The sequence below is a fragment of the Bactrocera tryoni genome, chromosome 5, assembly GCF_016617805.1.
Source record: "Bactrocera tryoni isolate S06 chromosome 5, CSIRO_BtryS06_freeze2, whole genome shotgun sequence".
Lineage (NCBI taxonomy): Eukaryota > Metazoa > Arthropoda > Insecta > Diptera > Tephritidae > Bactrocera > Bactrocera tryoni.
In genome coordinates, this window is record NC_052503.1 from 11,092,674 (window position 1) to 11,120,604 (window position 27,931).

General features: G+C 36.8%; 1 long non-coding RNA gene across 1 annotated transcript; it reads right to left on the reverse strand.

Annotated features, from left to right (window-relative positions):
- Positions 1–8,962: 8,962 nt before the first annotated feature.
- On the reverse strand, positions 8,963–9,819 carry LOC120777775. The gene is made up of 3 exons (XR_005705541.1): positions 9,736–9,819; positions 9,565–9,655; positions 8,963–9,488 (listed from the first exon to the last, which is right to left on the reverse strand). It is a non-coding gene; the product is annotated as an uncharacterized LOC120777775 (long non-coding RNA).
- Between the last annotated feature and the right edge of the window lie 18,112 nt (positions 9,820–27,931).

A 27,931-nucleotide genomic window follows, 5' to 3' on the forward strand; every position in this document is an offset into this window, starting at 1 on the left:
CATTACGACACTTTTTTAGATGCGACTTCCTCTACAACTTTCTTCTTAAAATGATTTCGTCCGCAGGACATTGCGTTTGCTGTCTTAGGAATATAAATTAACTGCGCATGCTGAGCGGCGCTGCACAGTGGTAACGGCATAATTTTAATATTTCTGTGCAATTTGTATTATTCAATTTGTTGTGAATTGCTTACTATGGACTCTCTTTAATCTCCCTTGTCTGCTCACGCGCTCTAACTAATTACAAATATCCATATTTCATTTCATGGTTGCAGAGAGCTAATATTAATTAATGATAGTAATTAGTTTTATGCAAGGAAAAATTCTAATTTTCTCTCTTTCATTCCCTTTCTGATATTAATATACAAGAGATACTTTTCGGATCATCTCAAGACAGTATTTAAGCTAAATATAGAAATCGCTCAAGATGATTTCAACTTATTTCCGAGGATCCTCAGTAGACTACTACTCAGCGCTACTCTACGTATTCAAATGTATAGATAAAAGGAGAGAACTCAGGAAATCGACTTTGGTAAATAACGTTTCCTGACATAGTCCTTGAATCAAGAATCTTTTTGGAGACTTCAACCAGTTTATTGAAAAATATATCAATTTTGTCTAACAACAAGTTCTGTTCTTGCATATTGCTATTGCGATTGCAACTTATTTTCTAAATTCATCACCTAAACTTAAGATTTTGTTTTAACAATAAATAAAATTAAAAATATAATTAAATTAAAATAAAAAATTCCTTAAACAGTTGTAACTTCTGATTACTTCTTAAAACGACTAACTATCGAAAACATGTCGTATTAAATCTTGGAACAAGTACATCGGTCTTGCTTGCTAGGTATTACGGGCGCAATGAAACTACTTCAACAAAGGCTCTGGAGGTTATCCGTGACATCCGGCCAATACACATTCAAGTGAGGATTTGAGGTAATACAAGTACTTACGACCAGGCAGCTTATGATTTTAAGCTTCTGGAGGCAAGCTAGACGTCGCTATAGGCATGGCATACTACTCGTCCTAGGTAATGAACTTGGGTTAAGCTGGCAATGCGACCAAGTAAAGGAGACTCACGAGGAACTAAACACATCGTTTTCATTATTCAGTAGAGAAGATTGGGTCAATGGCTCTTTGATTCATTGACCGTTCAAGGCATGGAGCAGGACCAGGCCGGGCTTTCGCTGTAGTTTCAGATTAACCAACTACCATTCCGTCTTTCAGGTCGAAATTGTGTTTGCCAAGTGGGCTTCTGCTCTAAGCAGCAAGTCTATACACATTCTAGAAGATAGTCAAGAATCAATAGACTTCTGGCAGAAAACATATTTAATTTCAGCTGGAGACACAATCCCCCTAAGCTGCTCAAGCTCCTAAGCCCGCTAAGCTCCTTCAAGTGGAGCTCGGATAAACAGCTCAGATCATGGAACACAGGCCATATTAGAAAGTTACTTTGGGGTACTGTTGATGCTAGACAGACCTAAAACCTCCTACTTGTACTCCTACTTACCTTCAAAAAATGTCAAAAATGGATTCGATGGAATGAAGGGCATGCGCAGAGGATGGTGAGATGCTGGAACATTATCTATGCGAATGCCCAGCCTTCAGCCGGATGAAAAGGTGATATATTCATGGCTCCCAATACTCTAACTTGAGATGAGATAGAGGACAGTCAGATGTTTTACCGAATCTGCAGAGCTGCTGGATAAGGCTTAAATTGGTTACCTCACGAGAGCACAATGGGCCTAATGCTGACCAAAGTGGGACCGCATGCTGTCCATCGCGTATAAGCGTCCCTTTTCAACAAACCAAGACATATTTTAACATCGCATTTTTTTGGCTTTTTCATCGTACAAGCAGCCGTAGAAAATATGTTATTTATTAATAATTTTGCATGAAAATTTTGATTTAAAAATATTACATTTAATAAACATTTCTTGTACCACATCAAACAGGTGCCATAGTACATTTATTTTCCTTGATAAACTTATAAAGTCGCTATTCCAATGTCGACTTTTGACCAAAAATTTTAAATCACTATTAAGTGATAAAAAGTGGAAATAATTGATATACAGTTTGTTTGACTTCATCCCTGATATCTCTAACAACAACTTTTTCCGTCAGCCATATTAAATATGGTATTGTTCTACATTCGAGTATTACCACATTTTAACTACCTCAATGAGATTATATTGTGAAACTTTAACAAAAGACTTAAATCCTTGCTCAACTAAGGCTATGACGTCATTCTGGCTATACTCCATAATAGCAATGCACTTATAATTCTGTACGCTTCTATCGATAAATCGTTACAGTGTTCAATGCAAGAATATTCGCCGATTTTCTAATTTTACAGAATCTTAAAACTTGCAAAATTCCTTTCCTTGATTTCTGATTACAAATAGAAAACCCACCCAACGAGCCAGCCCGAAGTTAAAAATAACTAAATTAAACAACAAAACGTTTGAATAATTGCACTTTTATTACAATTACTCTTTTTTCCAATCAATTTTTTTTTCCTTGTCATTTAAATTTTTCGTCATCAACATGCATGCTTTTAGCAAAATCGCTTTAAGGGAAGAAAGCCTCCTTTATATACTCCAACATCCTGCGGTGTATGCTCAATTCAGATGGATCCACATCCGCATATCTGCGAACATTTGTTCTACGTTCTTCTAGTTTCTCTTTCAACGCCTGTTGGCACAAAATGTCGAGTAGCTCACTTTCCTCCTCTTCTGTCATATTACCGTTTAACTCATAGTATTCCTCGTTCTCCTCGATATCTTCCAAACTCATCTTGCTTTGGTTTTCTTGGGTTGTTTTAATTTTCAATGCACAGCAACTCACCGCTAGTTTATGTCTGAGTGAAGACACTAGCACTAAGATTGATACTAACATAAACTCAAGATTTGCGTTGCTTTTAAAGCGCAGAGCGCAGGTAGCAGCACTACCAAATAACCTTTTATCGTGAGTCCCGTGTGGCCGTGAGATTAGCGTAGCGTAGTAATTAGCGAAAATCCCTTCTTTAGGAGTTTCCCAAAGGCAGACTTTTGTTGTCTAAGCTGTTATTGAAAAGATTTATTTTTGTTATCTTCTTTTGTCATTGCACCTAACAGATCTTATGAATTCAATTCCTGGAAGGTTAGTGACAATATTTTCGCGATAAATGCTGCGCTGAATACTAGCATTCGCATATTTTTGTTTATGAAAGTACGGTATTTGCTTAAGGATTAAAAATGTTGAAATATTAGTTTTGCTCGTGCGAAGGCAGTTTTGGTAGTCTGTTATTTTTAGTAAAAGACTTTGTGATATTAAAACAATGAATGCGCTACAGCAATGTTTAAAAGAGTTGCTGACAGAGACGATTAAAAGAGATTAGCTCATTCTAGAAAATAGTACAAATATGTAACTAGGAGGAGACTAAGAGGTTCTTAAACATATGTATATTTATATGTATATACATATTATATATATGTATGCGTATGTACGTGTGTATATATTTAGATATAATTTTTTTTTTTTGAAAATATTTTTGTGTCATTTATACTTTCGCAAGAAACAAATGATGATTTCAAAGTAGAAAATTGTTATAAAAATTACGTCACCGAAAGACTCGTTTAAAGTAAAAAATTGAGACTTCGAAAAATTTCACATTATTCTTCTACTTCTATGATATTATTTTCGAATGATTGTCAAACATTAGGTGCTTATTAATCTGAAAAACTTGCAATTTTTTTAAAGATGATAAAACAATAACGAAATTATAGATTACTGTCGTTTGAATGTACTTTTTCATTGACATTATACGTTTTTCAAATATGGAAAAAAAAAAAATAATTAATACAAATTTTAAATTTTGTGTAATAATCTAGTATATTCAAGTGAAAATAATTTTTTAATTTTCTTTTTGAATTGTGATTTATATTCAAATTATACTTCATGAGCTATTTTTGTTGTCTGTTTTTATTTGAAATAATATTTTCATGAAATATTTTCAAGATCGGTGTAGCTGCATTCAAAAGCTGATATATCAAAATCATCCTTGTACGAAAAATCCTTTTATTGACAATTTATATTCAAGAAATTTCACTTCAGGATCCGGAAATATTGTTCAAATCGGACTACTAAAGCATATTGCTGCCATATAAACTGATGATATTGTGATAAATATCTTTTAATCTGTCTTTCTCCATTGTCGGTATTACTGTGATATTGAGACGATATTGAGCATAGTTCTGTAAATATTTTTTCTATGCCAAACTGCATAAACCTTCTAAATGATTCCTTCCGGCTTTTTCATGTTGTTTAAACCGTGATGTTTTATGGTAGCTAGAAAAGGTAGAAAAGGTTTTTTTTATAACTCTCTCTGTGAAACTTGTATTACGATTTTAATAATCACACGAATGTGCTGTGCTTGTGTATTCAGCGTAGATTATTTCAAGGAAAGAAAAATTGATATTCAGAAATCAGTCCATACTTTTTATTCATTATGAAAAGTTTCGTTTTACGAACCAGAAGTTATGTATAAATACGAGTATATTTGAAAGAGTCTACAAAGGTTAGTTCCAAGTTATTATTATTTTTCGAATATGTTGAATTGCAAAGTCATGTGGTGATTTTATTTTCTGCTCTTCCAGCTGTGATAAAGCTTGATGATCATATGATAAATCAGCTGATCCAAATTGAACCCATGCTTCTGCTTTGCACTATGAGTATTCAAAACATCTTTTTTAAGAAAAATCTGTATGTATTGAGCTGTGTTGTTGGTTAAGAGAACCAATATTGATATACAATGAATCTCGGTGTACTGTGTTTTACAGCAACTCGGGCCTTTACATAAAAATACATCATACTTATTATTTTAAATATCACTCGCTCATATACCAATCAATTTTGTGTTTCAATCAAAAATTTGCTTGCAAATTTGCCTTACGAACCAATTCTAAAACTTTTGTATTCTTTTTTATTGAAACACATGCTCTGTGCCAGTGTTATTAAAAATTTTTAGCAGCATCATTTGCCAAGCTAAATGCGATGAGTTCCATAGCTTACGCCTCTTTATGTCGAAGACAGACATATGATTTCCGCCAGAGCTCAGAAACTCATTTAGCAACAAGGGGACACATATTTAATTGGGTTTTAAGGTTTTGAAACTCATCAGCTGATATGATATTGCTTACAAAATCATGCAATCGTGAGATATATTGTCAACTGAGGAAGAATCGAATTTTTTCTGCTAATCTGCAGGACATTAAAAATATCAAAGATATACTAGTTGTTGACTTGAAACAAAATTTACTTTGGAATGAAGATTGAGGATATGGTTGACCAAATAACAGTAGCTGAGAGTGTACACGAATACCGGGGTCAATTCGGCCCCGAATGCAACATCTCAAATTGATGTATGGAACGACTTGGCGCATTTTACGTCGAGATTTTAAATTGAAAGCATACAAAATACAGCTTGTGCAAGAACTGAAGCCATTCGACCTTCCCAAGTGACATCGCTTCGTTCTATGGGCTCTTGAGAAGTTACAGGAATATTCGGCGTTTACGGGTCAAATTTTGTTCAGGGATGAGTCAAATTTTGTTCTGGCTCACTTGGTATGTAAACAAGAAAAATTGGTGCATTTAAAACGAAGAAAAAAAAGAGGTGCCATTTCATCCAAAAAAGCAACGATTTGTTTCGTGAAATCATCGGTCCATATTTCTTCAAAAATGTTGCCTGTCAGAACGTAACCGTCAATGGCGACCGTTATCGCGCCACGATAACCGACAATTTGGTGCCTGAAATTGAAGTTCGTGATCTCGGCGACATTTGGTTTCAACAAGACGGCCCACACATTGCATCAATCAATATGTTTATTGAGGGAACACTTCGGTGAGCAGATAATTTCACGCTTTGGCACGGTCGATTGGCTACAAAAATCGTGTGATATCACACATTTAGACCTGTGGGGATATGTAAGTCTAAAGTTTATGCGGACAGTACCGCTTCGATTCAGTTACAATTCAAAACGCTTGAACAAATCATCGAAAATTGGGCTCGGAAAGACCATCTAAAAAGTAGCGCGACCAACATTTGAAAAGTTATGTGCCCGCGGTGTGGACACCCAAAGAGGAGCTGGACGTAAATGTAAAAAAATGTGCTCGGCTTATGCTTTTCAGATTTAGTAAGATTTTCTTTTGTTCCATTGTTATAAACATGAAATATAAAATTCGTAGCTGCTTTGAGTTAAAAATCTCTAAACATCACTCAAACCAAATCAATCGAAGGAGCAACAACTCCAACAACTAAGGTAAAACAGTTATTTACTTAATTATAATTTATTTACTTATTTAAAATTAATCATCTAACAACTAGTTAACAGGTTTTTAAAAAACCTTTGTAGACTCAATATTTGAAATATTACTCAAGCTTTATACAAGCTAACATCCTTCAGGTAGGCTTCGTGTAGATAAGCTTTCAATTCATCGTATTTTCCGCAAGTTGAATCCGCATCAGCTGCAATCGGCGGACATGTGTTCTCGCTGCCTTTCATTTCGTGCGCTTCAACCTTCTCTAAAAACACCTGCGCCAGCAGAGCGGCAAACATGGTGCCATTACTTTTCTCGTCGGCTTCGTTGAAATATTTATTAACTTCAGAGTTGCAAGACATTCTTTGCGAAGTTTTAACTTTAATTTATTCAAATATCTTTGGAATTCTCTGAGTGCTGTTGGTTGCGAGACCACGCTTGAGGCACTCTTACTAATTATTAGTTTTTGCGGAACTTATAATGCAAAGTCAGCAGGTAAATACGTAAATGACTCCTATAAGATATGGCAGGTAAACTAAAACGCGGATTTTAGACAGATTAATACTAAGCGGGCTAAACACAACATTTTCCCAAATTATTTATGTAAATGATGCGCAGATGTGGTGAAGATCAATTTAAAGGTTGAAGGGAAAAACTCACGTGTGTAAACATTTTCATTTACTTACTTCACTTAAAGTACAGTGTCAACATTTTGTATAGAAATGGAAGTGTGTCTATTACGAAAGCGTAAAAGGCAAGTTTCCTAAGAAAGAATTAAAAGTAAATAAATTTGTGAAAAATATATAAATATCGCTGCCTGCTTTGATGCAGGAAAAAATGCCAAAATTGGTTGAAAGATGAAAAAACCTACATATGTATATGACCTCATTTTAAAAATAGATTTTCGGGATCGATAACAGAATTGTCTAAAAAAGTGTACACGAAGACTGTGCCGACTCGATTCGGTGACGTTCGCAGCAACTCGGACTGACGACGACGATGGAACGACTTGGCACATTTCACGACGAGATCTTAAATTAAAAGCGTAAGAATAACAGCTTGTGTAAAAACTGTAGCTGCTCGACCTTCCCAGGCGACATCGCTTCACTCTATAGGCTCTTGAAAAGTTCCAAGAAGATCCGACGTTTTCAAGCCAAATTTTGTTCAGCGATGAGGCTCATTTATGGCTCAATGGGTATGTAAATAAGCAAAATTGCCGCATTTGGGGCGATAAGCAACTTAAAGAGATTCCAGAACTGTCATTTCATCCAAAAAAGAACAAACGTTTGATGTGGTTTGTTGGCCGATGGAATCATCGGTCCATATTTTTTCAAAATGATGAAGAGCAGAACATAACCATCAATGAGGACCGTTATCGCGCCATGATAGCTGACTATTTGATGCCTGAAATTAAAGCTCGTGATCTCGGCGACAATTGGTTTCAACAAGACGACCCCACAAACACTTCGGTGAGCTAAAAATTTCACGTTTTTGACCGGTTTTTTGGTCACCAAGATTGTGTCATATCACACCCTTAAAGACTATGCGGACAATCGATTCAGTTACCAGTTGGAAAGCTCGAATGAGTTATCGAAAATTGGACTCAACGGATGGAGCCTCTCAGTCGTAGCCGCGGTCAAAATTTGAAAGAGGTAATCTTCCAAAAATAAATACCAAAGGATGTTTTTTTCGAATGATAATATTAAATTTAAAGTTTCTGTGTTTTTTCTTAAAAAAAAAAGCAGGGAACCTCGAAATAGATTCCTTTATTTAATTTTACCATATTTAATATGTTTTTCTCTGAAAATTTTGATAGAAAGTTACATTCTTGAGATAAGAATTAGATAAGAAGTTTTTTTTCAACACAGTTAGTTTTTTTAATCAGTGTTGCTTACTACAGTTGAGAAAATTCACATGTTATCATCGGTAAGTTGTGGATATGGAAATATTTCTTTCTGAAATTCCAAAAACAATGTAGAAGCAATCGTATACGGTATAGCTTTTATATTCAGCAGATTTTATTTGCAACTATCAGACCTACTGTTGTTGTTGTATCTAGAATTATACTACAAAAGCTTGTATGTTTACCAAACAAAGTTTGTCATTCTTTATACGGACCTACAGAGGAACGTAGAGCTAAAGCTGTATTTAGCATGTGAAATACATAAGTAGGTATGTTTCAAAAAAGAAAAAAATAAAATGTTTATGCCATCAACAGCGCCATCTAGTGTAGCTTCTCTACAGCAGCGCGGCGATCCGAGAGAGTGAGCTGTAGAATGCCATATCCTACAGAAAATCACTTCGTTCACATCGAAGCGAAAAGCAGGAAGACGTAGCAAACCGCTGGACAACTTTCATCTTTTTATTAGAGAGAATCATGGTAGGAAAAGCCTCCATTCTCGCATACGTTTTGCATTCTACGTTCTCTCGTTGAAGGTATGAATTGCCATGCAAAGCGAAGAAAGTTGTTTGTGAATGAGCCATTGCTTTGTTGCTTCACTAAAGTCATAAATAAGACTTGGAACTTTGGTGTTCTTATCGCTTAGTAAAATAAAGGTATGTATGTATGTATATTATTCGATTTGCATACTTTAGAAAGATTTTATTTATTTCTAACAATTTCTTTCGAAATATTTCGATGTCATTAAATATGGTAAAAATGTACATACTCTTACATTTTCATTGTTTTTCTCCGAGGCTTTGAAAAACGAAATGTTATTTATATTTTACACAAATAAATTGTATCCGTGTCTAAGGGAAAGACAGTAACAACTCATTTATACGCTGTATATATACAGAACAATCCGAAAAGCTTTCTTTGTTCCGCGACAGTTTTGGTCCGTAAATTCTCAACATTATTTCGTCTTCTTCGTCTTCATATAGCATTTCTTCTGCCTCTCGTTTATGTATATCGTTATCCTCTTCATATGGAGTGATTTGATATTCGAGGTGCGCTGCTGCTAATATGTCCAGTAGACAGACATCGAAATGCCATTTGTCTATACCCAAACAACGCTCCACCCTTTGTCTTAATTCTCCGTTATATGGTGCAGATGACATTTTTATAAAATAACAAAGTTTGCTGGAAGATGTGCAGATAGTTTCAAACTGTTGTGAGAATCCGAGTTTGTGTTACTTATTTAGAGTTTATACGTTCAGGCAATTTATTCAGAGGCTGGTAAATTTGTCTGCAAAACAATAGATTTATCAGCGGAAGACTTGGAAAGGTTCAAATTATAAACAACACATTAAATGATGGCATACCACTGCATTGGTTCCCAAAGCGAAGTGGGTTATTTGTAGAAATTTCTTCGAGCTTCAAATATCTGCTACCTCAATTTCAAAATAAGGAATCCTAATAAATTAAAAAAAAAATAAATAAATTGCATGATCATAAAAGCAAAGTAGCCTAATGGCTATATATTTTTTGTTTACCGATTTAATACTACACGCCTGGGCGACGTGATGTCCAAAATCCAACTGGCGTTCTCACCTTAGCAATTAATATGTGATATTTAGTTAACGGTCAACGACAAGCATCAGGTGATGATGCCTTAATATGCCTGATTATGGTAGCTTAATTAATGTATGTAAGAGAGATGGCAGTAGTGTAACTCTTATGATGATAATGTAAAGTAGAACGAGGATAACTTAACCCTTAGTTTTACCAAAATAAATTAACTTATTATTAACTTGGGAATGCATGAACTAAATAAATGTAAAGAGACGTTTAGTGGGTATGCGGACAATAAATATATCAAAGCTAGTTAAAAAGAATAAAAAAGTGCTTAAATGGATATATCGACAACACCATAGATAGACCTATCGGCTCATGGCAATCATGGATGTAGGTTATGTTTAATTTGAGCTGCGGTATTTATCAGATATTACGTCAACGCCCTTTACGAACTTTAAGAGCGATTTGATGTATAATTTCGATACCTGATCTAGGCCCTTCAACTGCGAAATTCCTTAATATCTAAGACAAATTCTAGAATAAGCTGGACAAAACACGCAGGCAATGTTCCAGCGTCTCTCTCGTGCTTACTTCTTTGCACTTTTTGCGTGTATCATCGTTACTGATATTATGTTGTCAAATATCGATTTTTTGTCTTTTCAATTTCACGGCTATATACAAAGCGCTACAGGTCTCTTATCTAGCAATGCTATACATCTTTGAAACGACGCTATGCATGATTAGTTTGGATATTGCGTTCAACAGAAATTCGCGCTATTTTAAACTTTTCCTTCGTTAAAGACAAATCCGCTATTGAGATTAATGGTGTTTTGGGGTATAGCACTCCATCACTTCGAACTGTGGAGGAATAGTTTCGACGATGATCGACCAGAGCGTCCGGAATCGGCCAACAGAAGGGTGTAGTGTTTCACCAGGACAACGCCAGACCACACACTACGTTGATGACTCGTCAGAAGCACCCGAGCTCGGATGGGAGGTTTTATCGCATCCACCATATAGCCCAGACATACATATGTAGTGCCAAGTAATTACACCAATGATTTTTCCAGTTCTCGAAACTGTTTCCATAAGTTATTTTTGATATCGCCTTCAATGGATTTCACGGAGCGACAACTTCAGTTTGGGGAACATGAAAAATCTCACGGAGCCAAATCCGGTGGTTGGTCGATGGTTTCAAGGCGTTTTAGGCTTTAAATTCTGTCAAAATTGTATTATTTTTGAAAAAGATCAGAGATCAAGATTTGAGATAACTTTCAAAACACTAGTTTCTTAATACCTATGTATATATCATGGGAAAACACATGTTTCTGGCAAAATTCGTTTTTTTTTATTCAAGATAGTTCTCTTCCTTTGTCCGGAAACTCGTCATCAAGTAATTTTCTTTCTTCAATTGCATTTTTTTCCTAACTAAAATGATTTAATTTTAGTAGCGCTATCTATGTACATACATATGTGTGAAGTCGGGGACTTTTGAATTGACCTTTTATATAAAAGTAGTTTACTCAAACCTAGGAAGTTTAGATGAACAATTATAAAACTAGTATTCTCAAAGATTTCAGACGACACTTTGTTGGGGATTGTGAGAGAAGTGAACAGTTTCGGTTTTCTCTCACAATTTCTGTTGCTAAAAACCTGAAATCACATTGCCAGCACTTCGTTCTACTTGCTAAACTTTGCTTATATTCTTCTGACCTAACCTAATGCGTGAAGCCCCTTCAAGTTCTATTTAACAAATATCTCGCTCATCTTATTTGGCGCAACGAAGCTCCACATTTTTGCCAGCACTATTTGCAATTCCACTGAATCACTACCGACAATTGTAAACAACTACCGTTATGCGTGATGATTCATATCGCTCTTCTTGTGGCACTGCTACTCAGCACAGATCCATTAGCAACGCATACAAACACATGTATGTGTGTACAAATGGAGCAGCTTGCAGACGGGAAAAGCGCATGCAGTTTGTCAAGGCAACCGCACATTTCTTGGCAACTATACAAACTGCAGCAACAACACAGCGAAAGCAAGCATCCACAGTAATGCCATCACTCAGGCGCTCGCACAGAACATCACTCAAGTCAAGCACTTGGCCGCACAGGCAGTCAGTTAGTCAATCAATTTGAGTGCTTGACAGCTTTTTGTGTGTCGAATTGAAACTTCTGCGATCAGCACTCGGGCGTTCTGCCCGTCAAACGGAAGCTACAAGCAAATAAAATGTGTGGCGCGTTGCGATGATGATCTCCACATCTGCTGACTAGCCGAGCATCCGCAATGGCTCACTTTCGCTTTGTTATTTTAACAATTGAAATGAGAGCAGAAATCATTCGCAATGGAATGTAACGACTTCTGTGGTTTGCACGAGTACTTGTAACGGTGCTGTAATAACAGTACATGGTGATGACGTGCTCGGTGCGCTGCAAAGGGGTTCGACGCATCGATGGGTGGGTGGATGTGAGTGGGTGTGTAATTTGAAGACGTCCAACAAGACACTCTGCGGCATTGATGTGCTCAGCTGATGCCCTCAGCTCTCAGCTGTTGCCGAGGACGGCTTTGACGGAAGGCGTTGCAGCTATCGTTAATACTACCCTGCTATTGCTGCTGTTGTTGTTCTTATAGTCATCTTCAAGTAGTTTTTGCGCTTAAGCGAGCACCGTGGAATCGCGTAAGTGGAAATGGCAGTATTTGCGTAGTTGCGGGAGGCGTGTCAAGTGCCACGGAGTCGTGTTGTGGGTGGCTTGGCATAGCATAGCCTGGCAGGGTGGTAGCGACGGCGAGCGCTGTTCAACTTGACGTAATGAAAATGACAATCACACTTGAGACAAATTGTGAATTTATTCAAGCAGTCTTCTTCTCTGCGTCGCGGGACGGAGCTTTTAATGACAGCGCGCTTTTTCTCGTTGGCTGATTTTTGTAAACTCGTTTATGGCGCGCCGGAATGCGAGCTCAAATAAATGACATACTTGAAAGCATTGCCCTGTCAAATGCACTTCAATCACGAATCAAAAGTGTACTGAATTAGTAATTGTAATATAATGTACTTCGCGGCAGGAAATCTACTGTGCATTTGAAATATTTCAATTTATTAAACTTAAGATAATTGAATTGGAATTGTCTGCGCTTTTTGGGTTGATGGAAATGACCCACTATTTTTCGAGCGACAATAGAGTTGAGAGTAGTAGATCAGTCTGCTCTTCGTTGCGGATGTTTGCAATGGCTGGAAATATCTCGCGATAAGGGGTTCAGGTCCTGCCATGTTAGTAGAAACTGCGGAGCGGGCGAGCTCATCATCCAGTTCATTCCCGGCTATACCTTTCTGACTGAGATCCAAGATGAGGTGGACTTGATTAGGTTCCGCTAGGCCATTCAGCCGTTCTCTATACTCCTACACCGATAGCAATTTGATCTCATAGGCAAAGATTGCTTTAAGTGACGCTTGTCTACCGTTAAGTATGGTTATACATTCGTTGGAGCACCGTCTATGCATCGACTTATGGCAAAGAATTCTGCCTGAAAAATGTTCGGAAAACTTTCTATATGTATATAGAGTTTGGTTCGTGATACTGCGACTCCTGCGTCAATTCCTTCCGACGTTCCGAGCCGCTGGCATACCACTTGATTCTGCAATCCCTAAGCAGTAGCTCGAGACTGGAATCATTCCATTCAGCCCTGCTGATAAGGGTAACCTTGAACTTCTTGGTGAAGCTTACCCCTTTGGTAATGCCGTTCTTTGGGAGTAGAGGCAATGGTGTAACTCTGTCATCCGCTGGGACGAGATTACTTTAGTGCTTTATTCGCTTTGACCATGGTCAGGTCAACATGGTGCCTTCATGAAGCAGAGCGGAATCCAGCGTGAGACCAAGAAATTTGGTCATCTTTACCCCTCTATCCCCAAAGGTAAGATTCCTGAGGCTGGGCAGGGACCTGTGTCTCGTGAACGGGATCTTTAACTCAACTCCACTGCACCATCCTTCAGCCTGATTTAAACCTCTTTATAATAGGTCACAGAGACTGCCCTCGCTTTCACCTCTGGCTATAATAGCAATGCCTTCCGTGTAACCTTTCCAGCGGATCTAATTGTCAGTTAGCAAAATTAGTTGGTCGTCCATGAAAAAGCTTCATATAGGGGAGATAGCTCTCCACACTGTAGGCAGCCTCTTGTAGTACCGAGACAAATCCTGGTATCTCCTACTGTGATTTCAGCTATTCTGGTGCGCAGTACGGCCTCTATCAATCGGATGCTGACACAGTCCTTTCTCTAGTGTCCTGGTTACGTTCTTGTTAGACGTGTTGTTAAAAGCACATTTAAAGTCTAGGAACATTACAAAACATCATATCCTCTCCCTCCAGCGAACTCTCTATTTCCGAAGTTTGCTGAGCAGTATTGGTTGATCTGCCTGCTCTGTAAGCATGCTAGTTCCCAAGAAGGGGTGCAATTTTCACCGCCTTCGTAGTAGAAGACCTGAATCTGTCCTTTAATGACCTAAGAATATTAATATTAGAAGAAGCAAAAAATTTAAGTATCCTGATTTCTCTATGAGCCTTCTATTCTCGTGTTTATTCATACATATATATGGAAAATTCAACGCCGATATGATGAGTTTCTCAAAGACCTGGAATAAGTTACACATGGAAACATGACACGCTGTGTTGTTTTTCGTGATGTCCGTCTGTCTGTACTATTTATACGGAAACTAGCCCGTGGTCCGACTGGATTCGAAGTTTCGCAATCGTTTTTTTCTCCTGAGAATTTGGTCATTGGATACCCATTATCATCCTTATGGTAGATTATTCCCAAACTTCTGTATTTATGTTTACTATTATTCCCTCCTTTCTTTCATTCTGTGTATATTTGTATGTATCTAGTCAGCTATTCCACTGTCAAAAGCAGCATACAATTCCAAAATAAATGGGTATTACTTTTAATATTCAACTCAAAACGTGCCTCCCAGCGGGCAATCACTCGAAATAAATTGGCATACTTCAAACACGAACGAATGTATGTAAGAGCGTAAACTAATTCATTATAAAAGGGACAAACAGAGCAGAGCAGTGATCCTGCAGTGCGAGTCTTCGAACATGAACCCAGTGCAACCAAGTGTGAAATAGGGGCGTGGGCAGTTCGCACACCCTGTCGAGCAGCACTTACTACCGGGCACTGCCAACAGTATGTATATTACCGCGATGATTTTCAACGAATTTCCTTCGCAGGACGAAATGAGAGCGCGAAGACAAATGCTTGTCCAAGCAGTGCTAAGCACTCTGAGCGCAGATGGAGGGGCACACATGTTTGACAAGGCTTACAAGTACAAATGTTGCATGTACTGCATATGCTGCCTGCATTGCCAGACACAGCGACGCAAACAAACCGCATGCAGTGTTGCACGCAAATGGATATAAAATGGAAATAAAAGATGATAAATAATAAAAAGTAGCAGCAATGTGAGCGATGCCATATGCGATCACTGCAGCGCCGAGTACGCAACCGCTTGTGTGGGGTGTGAGCGTAAACAATGCAGTCGGTTGAGTGTGCGCACATACATGAAGGTGAATGTGCGCGTGTGGCATGCAGCATTTGGCGCAACTCCTTTGAATTTTTCATTTGTAACAGCAAAGCGCATCTAATGCAAATCAGCTGTAACCCACTCGACACTCTGCGGTGGCTTTTTGTCTGCAACACCATGTATAGTCTGTGTGTACTTTTGTATTAGTGTTGAAGTCCAACCTTTTTTTTTAAATATGAGCGCGTCTGCTCCGCGCGGTGTCGCACCTTCGTTCACTTCGGGATTAACACGCACCGGCAACATGTTGCATGTGGGTACCGCGTAATAGTAACCACAGTGTCTTTAAATGGACACATTTTGGTATATATATGTATATGCGCAAGTATATTTAAAGGCGATTCCACGTGGAATATAACTTGGAATAATTGATAGTATTAATTCTTCGGTTCCAAGAAAATCGGAAGAACTTCTCCAAGAACATGAGAAAGGTGACTTCATTCACTATAGCTGCTCAAGAGCTAAAATTTTACTAAGTGGTCAAATAAAAGTGAAGGAGGTGGCGTTTTTTATCGTTTAGCGTTAACGCGGACGCGACATCCCTAAATAAAGCGGCAACTTTAAGTCAAATTCTTACTTCAATTCTAAAATTTGTACAAAAGAAATTAAATGCAAAAAGAATTATTTAATTAATAATACAATCACTAAACATCGCGCGACAAGCTATTTTTCAGAAAAATTAAAACTTCTTGTTTTTTGCAGCCAACTTTACTTCTTAACGCATCATAATCGATTTTTTCCGCCCTTATTTAGGTAAGCGTCGTACAAAATCTGTGGGCATGATAAGTTTTGACAGTAATTTCCTGCTGCCGCTTTATTTAGGGACGGAAGTTAGGTAGCTAAGTAGGGAGGACGTCTGACGACGCTAGTAGGCCATTACATATGTCCCACAGCGGCGTGCGCCGAAAAAAATCTCAAGGGGGTTTATTATTAAAATTTCGCATCATGTTATCAAAGGGAAGAGAGAGATAAAAATAATTGGAGTTAGTGTTAGCAACGTCTTTTTTTACTATTTACATAATAAAATACTTCCTCAGTTATTCAATATATTGTATTTACTTTTCAACTGAACAAAACTTTTCGCAAATGCAAAAAGTGTTTATACTTGTAACGACATCAAGTATTCTGGGATCTGAAGTCATGATGCTCAAATTTTATGTTCAAATATCTCTGTGGATACTAAGAAGAGCGAGGCTGTTCAATCTGAATTCGCTAGCTGAATTCCGCAAGTAAGTTTTTAGCCTACGCACAGTCGGAAACGATTTTTCACTGGAAGCAACTGATACCGATAAGGTTGCAGCAATCTGTGGATTTCAGACGTGCAGTTGGGCAGAACTTTTTCGTGACAAATATTTAGGGTTTCATTGAATGCTTTTAGTTCTCTTTCTTCTTTCCTTATGTCTGACTTAACCCCTAAAACCCTCGTTTGTGTATTCAGGGACATCGCACATGTCTAATAAATCATAATTTGAACCGAACACCTTCAAGGAAGGAATCAACAGCACCTGATTTTTAAAAATATCATTAAGGAAGGAAACAACAGGACCTGATTTATAAAAACAGAATTTAATAGATTCTAGACCTAGTTTGAAGGGATAAATTGGAGCCGGAGAAGAGAGAGTGAGAGATAGTGCTTACTGTTCTGAAAGTTGCCAATGATAAATACTGAAATATTTGCTTGAATGCCAATTAGCAATCAAATTTTTATAATTACTTGTAGCTCTGAACTCTCGGATAGAGAATATCACGGTAAGTTGAAGAGTTCGACGGTATTTCACACAACTATACTTACGATACTCTGCAAGCGGAACGGAATCTGCTGTTTCTTCTAAGAAAGATGTGTTAACTCGACAGCATGTTCCACAATTTATAGGTCTTTTCAACAACAATAATACCGCCATAATATTAAATGAAGAGAATATAAAGTCGAAGACGTTATGAGATAGTCTGCACATCTTAGACAAGGCTATTGTTTATATCGTTAAGAGTTGGATTAAACAAATGAAAAATATATATACTAACAAGTTGCAAATATAATACATCTTTTAATAAATTTTACAAATTGATAAATAGTATTTATGCCGCTACTAAGACCAAAGAATTTCTCAGAATTTTCAAATCTTCTATGGGGTATTCGACTCTGACCACAAACTGTATGGTATTGGATTCAAATCTGGGTTTCCATACGCGAAATCATCTACAGCTATAAACACAGAAATATTGCTTTTAAGTTAGTGTTGGGTGGTGTTTGTATTGTATGCTGAAAGATCCACTGCTGTCGATGGAAGAGATTATTGCTTAACATCTTTACCGCGACTTCTGAAACATCCTGCTAGTATAGTAACACCTTTAAAGAAGACTCCAGACCAAGCCATTACAGTACCTGCATGGTGACCACGTTGAACTCTTGAAGTAACATTTATTGGTCTTTGGAAGTTTTTGCGTATAACATATAGCATGTTGTCGTTTTGCTTATTAAAAATCTTTTTTTTTATCTTTAACGTACACATTAGAATTAGTAAAAGAAAACAGTAACTGAAGCCAAAAATATATTCTTAGGTATGACAAAGTATAGTAGTTCAACGAATTCTAATTTAGTGGGTCAGTGAAGTTATCCGAATATGCTCCTACTTTCAATACAGCAATTTGATATAATTATGGAAATAAATTGCTCAATGCTAATATGTGCTTCAATTTGGCTCTGAAAGGTATTTACACAAATACATACCATTTATAATTTCGTATCAAATTTGTGGAATGCCCCCAATGCACTTGTCCGCATATTGTGTGTCATTGGGCACATCTGCTTTGACTCATTGCAGCTGCACTCGCATTGACATTGCCATAATTGCGCTGGCAGCGGCACACCGTTATGCTTTTTATTGCCCACAACACGAAACGAAATTTGCTGGAGCTTTTGTTTACCATTCCATATATGACACATGTCAACATCTGGCTGTCTGCCACTATTATTTGTTTGTTGTTGTATGCCATCGGTTAAAAACAAATGGCTTGCAATGCACCGAGCACAGCTAATCAATGCTTTCGGGTATGCGCGATAAGCTGGTTGGGCAATTATTTGACGTGGAAGCAGGGAGTGGGTAAATCAGTGGACTCGTACTTGCCGTCGTTGACACTAATGGATTTTTCTTGGCGCTGGGGAAGTTGTGCTTGACAGTCGCCACTTGATGCGCGGAAGTGAGTTCGTATTCATATTTATGTATTTGTAGATAAGTATGTATGTCATGTGTTGTGATGTGTGTAATCGCTTGTTGCATGTTTTTGACGTGTTGACACTAATTGAAACTTGACACATTTACTTTGTACCGTTAATGCGCCAAAAATACACATAAAGTGCACAACTCAAATTTAATGGAATCGAATTGGCTTTAGTTGGCACGTTTCAGGAAACATATGTTTGTCAGACGCGAGGTCTCGAAATAAAACTGCAAATGGTGCAGTCTTTTTGTAGAGATTTGCCGGAGTGAGTGCGGCTCTCAATGAACTCTCTGCAGTAATTGATCAAAGTAATGCCAGCGGAATACCATGCCGAATGACAAACAAAAACAACAATGACTCGGCCACGAGAAAGTATCGCGGCGCAAATTAAGACTGACAAGTGCCACACAGCAGTGGCAGCGGCAATACCAGCTGGAATAGCAAAGTGAGGTTAAATTGAGATAAACGGAAGGTAAAAAGTAAATAAATAAAGTAAACATACAAATGTGTGTGTAAGCAACATGAAATCACTGCCAAACAAATGACTGACTGCAACATTGACAGCCGACAATTCAGTTGCCACGCTCGAGTTGCACACGAGCAAAAGCTGAAATGCAGAGAGTTGTTTTTGTTGGTGTAAATGTACAATAATATCGGAAATCCTTTATATGTATGTATGTATTTACTATGTCGGTAGTAATCAGTGACATGTGGCAGCAGGCAACTGCGTTCAACCCGCTCACCAATAAAGCACGTCTTTTCAACTCACTGAAAGGTGTCACTGTCAACTAGTGCTGATGGACACACGCAAGCATTTCTGTTGAGTAATGTTAATGCTAGAAAGGATACGTCTATGGTAGAAAAAAATCATAAAAGTCACTACGGATACTTCGCTTCGATTGAATCAAAGCTGAGTGACACGCGGACTGACAGTGTCGTCGGAAGAAGCGCTTTTTTGATGGAGATTCTGGAATTTGTGAGAAAGAGTTATAGAGAGCACTTTAAACGGTAACAAATTTTTAGAGTTCGTCTTAGAATATGAAGGTTTTTATGTTTAGTGGAGTAAATATTTTATTTTTGCATCTCTCATGCTTTTTGTATTTATTAAAAAGTTATAATATATTAATCTAAGAAATATCTTAGAGTCTAGAAAATATACTCGGTAAGCAGGTGAAAAAGTCTTGAAATGAAGAGAGAAATTTCATCAATAGGTAGCAAGAGAACTTGAAGATGTCAGACTTGATTTCCTACCTTATCAGAAAATTTGGAATATTGCGCGGCTCACTACAGTTTTCTTTGTGTAGAAAAAGGTGCGCTCTGCATTCTAATCAAACAATGTTATTTCCTGTCGGTGAGTCTTGGACATCTGAATTTGCCGGAAATAGTTCATTCATATGTACGCAAGTGAATATTTCGTATCTTGTTTCTTCAATCATAACATAATACTGATATATCAGCTGTAATAAAATAAATTTATTATTTGATTAAGAACACATTTTCTAGAGAAAATAAGATAAGCAGAAAGATAAGCCATGTTATTTATGCAGAACAAATGTGGTTGAACAAATAAGTATGTGTAACTTTTTTCGGATGAATTGGGTGTCCAAGGAGCATCGTCGAAGATTGTTATCTTGTTCTTCTCTTGGATTGTCATCTTATCTTGCTGAGGGGGCTCAGTGAGTGCAATGATTCTGAGAGCGGTGAGGGCGGTAGCTTAGATAGTGAGGATCCACCCAAGTCGGTAAGATCGAAAGTGGATACCGAAGCTAAATCAACCCAGTAGCGCAGTCCTTCTGCGAGAAAGTTGGTAGCGTCTGTTCACATGCCCGTGACGGCTATAGCGGGCGTTTGCCTTGGAGCAAACGACAAGCGCATTATAAACGTGTATATTTGAACGGGAAGTTGAACGCCAAAGTAGCGGATCTACCAACGAAATAGGAAAGCTGGGCTAGTCACCCATTTTTCTCAAAATACGAAAATACTGGAATCCTGAAACTAATCCTACGCTCGAACCGGATTTAAAAGAAATATATCGTTGTCAAACCTGAGAGGATCTTTTGTGAGAATATGCCGCGTTATTAGTTTATATTGAAGAACCAACTTGGTTAGTCGAAGTTGGAAATGGATATCATTGTCATAGACAGTTATTACTGATACAAAATTAATCCGAGAGGATGATCTTCATAAATCGCATTTTCGGTGGTTATATGGCTTAAAAAATAGAAATATTTGGCCTTTCATTTCTTTGTCATTCTTTATCTCAAAATTCAATATCCATTGGCTCGCTTCGTTAGTTTGTTAAACAGTTTCGACGCCATATTCTAAAACCTAATTGATGAATGTAGAACCCTCGGAATCTAATTTTTCAGTATCAAAAACAGAGAAAAGTTACAGGGGACCAAATCTGGTGAATGGGAGGCTTAGTGTTGACTCTTCTTTCGTTTTTGACCAAGATCCTATCACAATCATCCTATAATGGTCCTTTACAACGAATAACTTCATATATACACCTCAAAATTGTCAAGTAGTATCTCTTACTGATCATTTAATTCTATAGAATGAATCCTTGGTGATGCCTGCCGATGAGTATTACCTTAATTTTTTACCGTCTTTGACGTGTTTTCTTTCGGTCTCCGCCCTTTTTGTAGTTCGGTTCTGACATTGACACGTTTCATATCCAAAATTTTATCCAAAATGTGTTGAGTCTGTACAAAACAATAGAAATTCTCAATACCCCAATAATATTTGTTTATTTTATAGAGATTTTTTAAATTTCACAGACATTCGTTCCCACGTATGGAAGCAAGACAGAGTCTTGGGAACCTTATTTATAAATTGAAATATAATTTCATCTTCTGTTTAATCAATGTCACAGCAAAAAACTCAAATTCAAGCAGTTTTCAACGACACTTTCTTTTTTCCTTGCAAAGATTTTTAATGGGAAGGCCCACTCAGGCATATTTGAAGACTTTCGTTATGAATGGTTCTATTTCCAGTTACTACATTTAAAATTCGACAATACAGTGAGTCAATCGGAAGCTGAATTATATGTTTATGGTTTTCGCCAGGTGAATGGCAAATATGAAGATCTTAGAATAACGTTAGTTTTAGTTTTCTTTATCTAGCAAAATAAAAATAGACTCACTTCTACTCTACTAAGAAAAATATTTATTTGGAAAGGAAATACAGCTGATCCCTGGGAGCTCCTCTCAAAAAAGGCATTTTGCGGTGATCACTATATCTCTGAACTGGAGGCTTTGAAAGAAAAAAACCAAACAGATTTCGTTAAAGTAATATTATATCTGGTAAATCAAGTCGAAGTAATAAGCGAAATAGTTTTTTTTTAAATGACAGTTTCTCAAAATAAAATCGATTTTTGGCCAAAATTTCGGCTTTTAATTGTTTATAAAAAAAATTTGTATCGGCGAGAATAAATCGCGATTAATTACTAAAAAATGTATTTTAAAAGCTAGTCTTAAAATTTGAGACTAAACGATTTAGCCGTTTTCGAATAATGTTGGTCGCCGACTTTGAAAACATCATTTTGAGAAAAAAGCGTAAAGTGTGGCCTTGTACTTCCCAGCACTCTGAAACGCCTTTTCAAATTTGCGTGTAACTCTGAAAATATTCACCGGAACGATATGCAATTTTTTTTGTGTATTTTTAAATATACGCACATTTAAAAAATGATTTTTTGAAAATTCTAACTGTATATAACCCCTTACTATCTAACTTACATGATAATACATAAGCGCTGTAAACAATAGCATTCAAAATTAAAGTTGTTTTGTTACTTTAAATGTATTAATTGGACAAAACATTGCCACAAATCCACATTTTTGAATTCACAAAATAAAATTTTCGTAGATTTATTCATAAGCCCAGCAGCTTAGCTCACTTCAGTGTAAATTCGAGAGTAGCTCAAATAAATGTTATATTTTATCAGAGATAACAGTATTTTAGGCAACTTCGAAATCAAAATGTAACATGCAACACACACACATGCAAATTTTTCAATTAAAAATATTTTTAAATCCATTTTCTGTTTCGCAAAATAAACCAAGGAGCTTGTGCGTGCGTGTATATTTCCCTGGCATATCAATGATCAGTTCATTTGCTGGATATGCGGAATTAAGTGAAAAGCAAATAAATAAAATGCAAATTTCAACAAAACAAGCTCTGCTTCTTCTTATTTTGCAGCAATGTGTAGTTTTCACAGAAGTTTCAAAAACTACAAACACACATACTAACACACATGCATGTATCATTGCGACGGTAATGCGCCGCTTTGGGGAGCAACAGAAACTACAAAAGTTTATCTAAATGGCTGATATGCTAAATGGGATTCTCACATTACAAGCGAGCGCATTTCACTCCACATTTTTGCACGTTTGCACTACTTTTTGCGCAAGCTCCTGTGTCCATGTCAGTGTGTGTGTGCGTTTGTGTGTTTCTATTATTTCATTTAAATGCGAATGAAAAATGCGAAATGCGAAATTGATTTATTTCGATTTTCCAAGTTTGTGTTTATTTCATTTTATACCGTTATTTTGTATCGTATGAATGTGGAGCAAAATGAAAAACGAAAATAAATTTACTCATATGCAAATACACACACACACACATAGCTGTTTTTCCATTTACTTGCATGTATTTGTGCATAAAAAGCTTATCTCGCTGCCAGCGAGCGCATGAGTGAGCAGGCGTGAACTCGACTCTCGCTGACTTGTGAGGGCCGTAGTTGGGGTCGGGGCTTTCTCCACCGCGTATACCAAGCATGCATGTGTGTGTTTTTATCAGCGTATGTGTTTAACATATTTATAAAGGGCAACTCGACTTTGTTGCTGCACTGGCAGATGCTTAAAAGGCTTTGTTGTATCTCCCGGATAATTGAATGATTTGAATTTTTATATTCAATTTATTTGCAACTTTCTGCTACCGCTGATCAGCAGCGCTCTACTTACGACTCAGACTTGAGAACCCAAGTAGAGGGTATATTTTTTGAAAATGTGTAATTGGTGGTCAATACTTTGTCTTTCTTAGCACACAAAGTTTACGGCATTAAGTGTTTGAGCAGCGTTTGCAGTATTTGACTCCACGAATGCATTACTGAAAATTTTTTGCCGAGTATAGGTTACTAACGGGTTAGTAATAACTGATTCATTAGCTTCAACTGAAATAAGCCTGCAAAACGGCATCAAACGAAGTCTAATAAAAAGGTCTAAGAGACTTAAAATTTTGTCCATTAGTTTAAGCTTCACCTACTTAATGGTTTGTCGATTCATTCTACAGCAAGTAATTAGCACTTAACATCGGTTGCACTGATGCTATAATACCCTTAACAAATGAAAAAGTGTCTATACAACGACTTGGTTTTGATCGTTCAGTTTGTATGACAGCTACATACATATATACTATATTCGACAAACGTTCTCACGCAAATGCTTCAGTACGGCCAAGTAGAACTCCTTAGTAACCGGAACAAATTCATTATGCACCAAACCACGAATATCGAAAGAAACAATAAGCATCACTTCGATATTTGAGCGGCTTTGGCTTCCAATTTTTTCTTGTCACAATGTATACCTACATATATATAGTATGTACACTTCAGGGCTGTAACGTAACCTTCTCGATATTACAAACTTCGTGGCAAGCTTAAATACCCTGCTGAGAGTTTGACGATTTTCGTACTCAATTAAACCATGAATTCTCACTGCCAAGCAAAAATGTTAACAAACAATATTATTTGAGCCTTATGTGTCATAACGTTAAACTATTTGTTTGCAACTACCGGAATGAAAGGCAAACAACTCTTGGTTTCCTGATCACGACAGTGCACTATGTCGTACTGAGTTCGTTTTTCGCGACTCTTTTGCCAAAAAACACGACTCATATCGTACCGCAAGGATCGTTTTCAAAAAAATTAAGAAGCAGATTTATGGACGACTTTTTATCACGATTGAGGAGATAAAAATCGAATAGAAGAAGGGTTTGAAGGCTATACCGTAAAAAGCATACTTGTTTTCCAAAATTTTCGAGAACTGGAGAAAGCATAAATCAAAGTTCGTTTAATAAAACTTGAATTACTTTGAAGGGGATGAAATTGCTTTGGAGGAACTTACTTTGTGACCAATGCATTTCAATCATCAGTTGTAGAAAATTAGAGCCATCGTAGAATCGAAAAGCAGATTGTGAGGAGCAAGTAGCGAAGGATATTACGCACTCAGCATTAGAATGGACTTCGCAGTGCAATATAAATTAAGAAATGCCTAGCAAAACTTACAGAAGAACACTTTTCAAAGAAATCGGCTTATCAGAACTGAAGACGTTGGCACGAAACATAGAAGTTTGGGAAGTTTTTGTGTATAGACTAAGTTCGTAATGCATTTTCGGTTAAAGAAAAGGTGTTAATAGTAATAATGAAAATGACGAAAAGGGTTTTGAATTTCCCTTGATTTATAAATTTGTTTCAAGTTTTTTTCGCTAAAATATAAGCAATACTATATTGTAACCTAAAATGCAAAATAACGTAACAACAAAAAAGTGGAAATTGAGTTTTTATTGCTTACGATTCAGTACTTCATATTACATATATGTATGTATGTAGCATAAGATTTTCAGCGTCGGCTGGCAGATATAACCAATACATAACCATTGCATAACCAATACATAACCAATATATAACCATTTTATAACCTATATATAACCATTTTATAACCAATACATAACCAATTTATAACCAAAACTCAAATTTTCTTTGAATATGAGTTGCTTCTATTATATCGTTTTTCCTCGCCTTTGAACTTATGAAAATTGATGTTACTTTATTTTGCATTTAAGGTGACAATATGCTAAAGACTGTCGTTATCTTGATAGATAGTTTGACAGTCATCATTTTAAGAAACTCTATAACTAAAAAAGCACCCTATTTAATAATAGCGTAGTATATGAACATCTCTCTACCTCAGCGTCTGTTTATCATAAATTTCTTTTTATTCGCCTTCTACTTTTACTATTGAAATGGAAATGTAGGTGAATTGGAAAATGCTTATCCTGGCACACAACCTGCTATATGGTGTATATATACATACATACATATGTATATCTATCAAATGTATATGTGTGTGGCGAAATGCAATACGATTCATATAAGGCTTAAAATGTCGAATAAATGTAAAACTCAAGCGATGCAAAAATAAAATACGCGAATGTGTGTATGTGTGTGTTCAAGTGAATGAATTCGAGCGATAATGTGCGAAAATCTTCCAGCTGCCAAGCTCGCTTTAAAATGAAGCATATGCAGGCATTATTTGAAGCTATTTGCCGCATTAAAGCATATTGGCTCGCAAACATTTGATAAACCATTTATGTTTCTGTGAGTATGTATGTGTGTGTTGAGTGCATTAGGCAGATCTCTTTTGTGTGTGGCGCCCTGTTGTTGTCTGCGCTTTGTAATTAACTGAAATTTAATTAAATTTCAACACCACTCAGTTACTTACATAATTGCAACTCGTCACGGCTAATGTGTGTGGCAAATGGTTTTTGCTCTGCCGCCACACACCGATACAGTTGTTGCTTTCCGGTCGTCGTCTCTTGCTCAGTGAAAGAAGCAGCAGAATGTGTAGTGTTATTAAGTAAGATAAGCGTAACAAAGAGCTGTGGGAAAATTTACAATAAGTCTTGGCTCATTTAAAGCGGTTTCACTTTCCTTTCGATTTGAGCTATCTTACAAAAACAACAACTGACTCGAAACCACATGCGTGTAAAGTTTGAAGAAATACTTTCATTATTGCTGTATAAATATTGTTTGAAAGTGGTTCGGATACGTTATTATGTAGTGTCTTATATATGATGGATGAATGGAGTTATAGTTGAAGCGACTCATGAAAATTCGATTAAAGTTTTTTTTAGTTGGAATTGAATTTGTTTGTTTCTTATTTATCATTTCCAAACCAATTTTACATTTTATTGCAGCCAAACATAGAAAACCCTACTCACAAGACGAAGATTTCATAATTTGTTTCTTAAAAAGCTTTATTGGTATTTAAAACTTACTTTTAGTATAGATCTTTGCAGTTTTGTTGTTGTTAAAAACATGAAGTTACTATTTTTTTCTGTACCTTCACAACTTTGGCCTTATTTCGGCAAAGTCCATATTCCGTCATATATCAAATATACGAGTCTAAAGAACTTGGATGTACTTTGCAAGTGAATATTATCGAAGCTACAAGAATTATCTACTATTCCATTGGTTAATTGTTAAATTAGTTAGGTTTATTAAAGGAAAACATGTCCATCCGAAGCTATAATATTTTCCCATCTTTTTCACAGTTTGTGGGTTTCATCACAAATGGCGCGGACTTTGCGGCCAAGAATGAATTCAGCAGATTTTTGAATACCCTGTTTTGATGTGAGCCGTATTCCATTGTGAGTATTTTGTATCGAGAGGAATGAATGGTGTCCCGAAGGAGCAAGGTCTGGGCTATTAGTCGAGTAAGGCATGAAATCCCAGCCGCTGTTTTTCAAATAGTATTTAATCAGTCTTGCAACTGAAGCCGAGCGTTAACATGACAGAAAATATAATGACTTTTGCTTGATATTTTGTCTTAACTATATATATTAAAGCAATGAAGAGGAGCTCCCCGTAAAAACTGAACTCTTCTGAACTATGAACTTGCTCTTAGCAAAGTTCATCTTGAAGCAACAGTAGGGATTCTTACTAAATATTGCCCAATAGGCATTCATGCGGTGAGGCTAGAAATCTTTACGATCACAAGTTATCAAAGTTATTTGGAGGAATGTGAGGTGGACACATTCAAGCACGTTTTACAACAGAAGATATGGCCGGAATTGATATTAGCCGTCGCAAAAAATTTGTGAGCGACTCAAAGTGCTTTGCCTATTTGAAGGGTCTTATAATCTATTATATAGGAATTGCAGTTAACAAAACGGACCGACGTTCTTAGCTGTCCAAGTGAAATTCTTTTAAGGATCGACCTCTTAACCTAACCTAGCACTCCAACAACACTAATTCTGGTTGAAAATTTAAGAAAATATAGTTATAGATGCAATAAATTCATGACACAGGGCACATTGCCGGCATCAAAGCTCGACTTACGCATATATGTATGTTGGGTCGTTCTCTTAGTAATTTCGCTTTTTAGTGCAATTTAAATACAGTATATATATTTATTGTGATATTAGAAAAGTTTAATTTTTCAGCAATCTCTCTAGTTATTATTCGCCAATTTGTATCGACAACCGACTTTACTTTACTCACATGGGCTTCAAGAAGCCTTCCAGGCTGTGGTCCATCGCCAATATTGAAATTTACGGAATTTTGCAAACCCATTTTGGCATTGGTGTTCGGTCA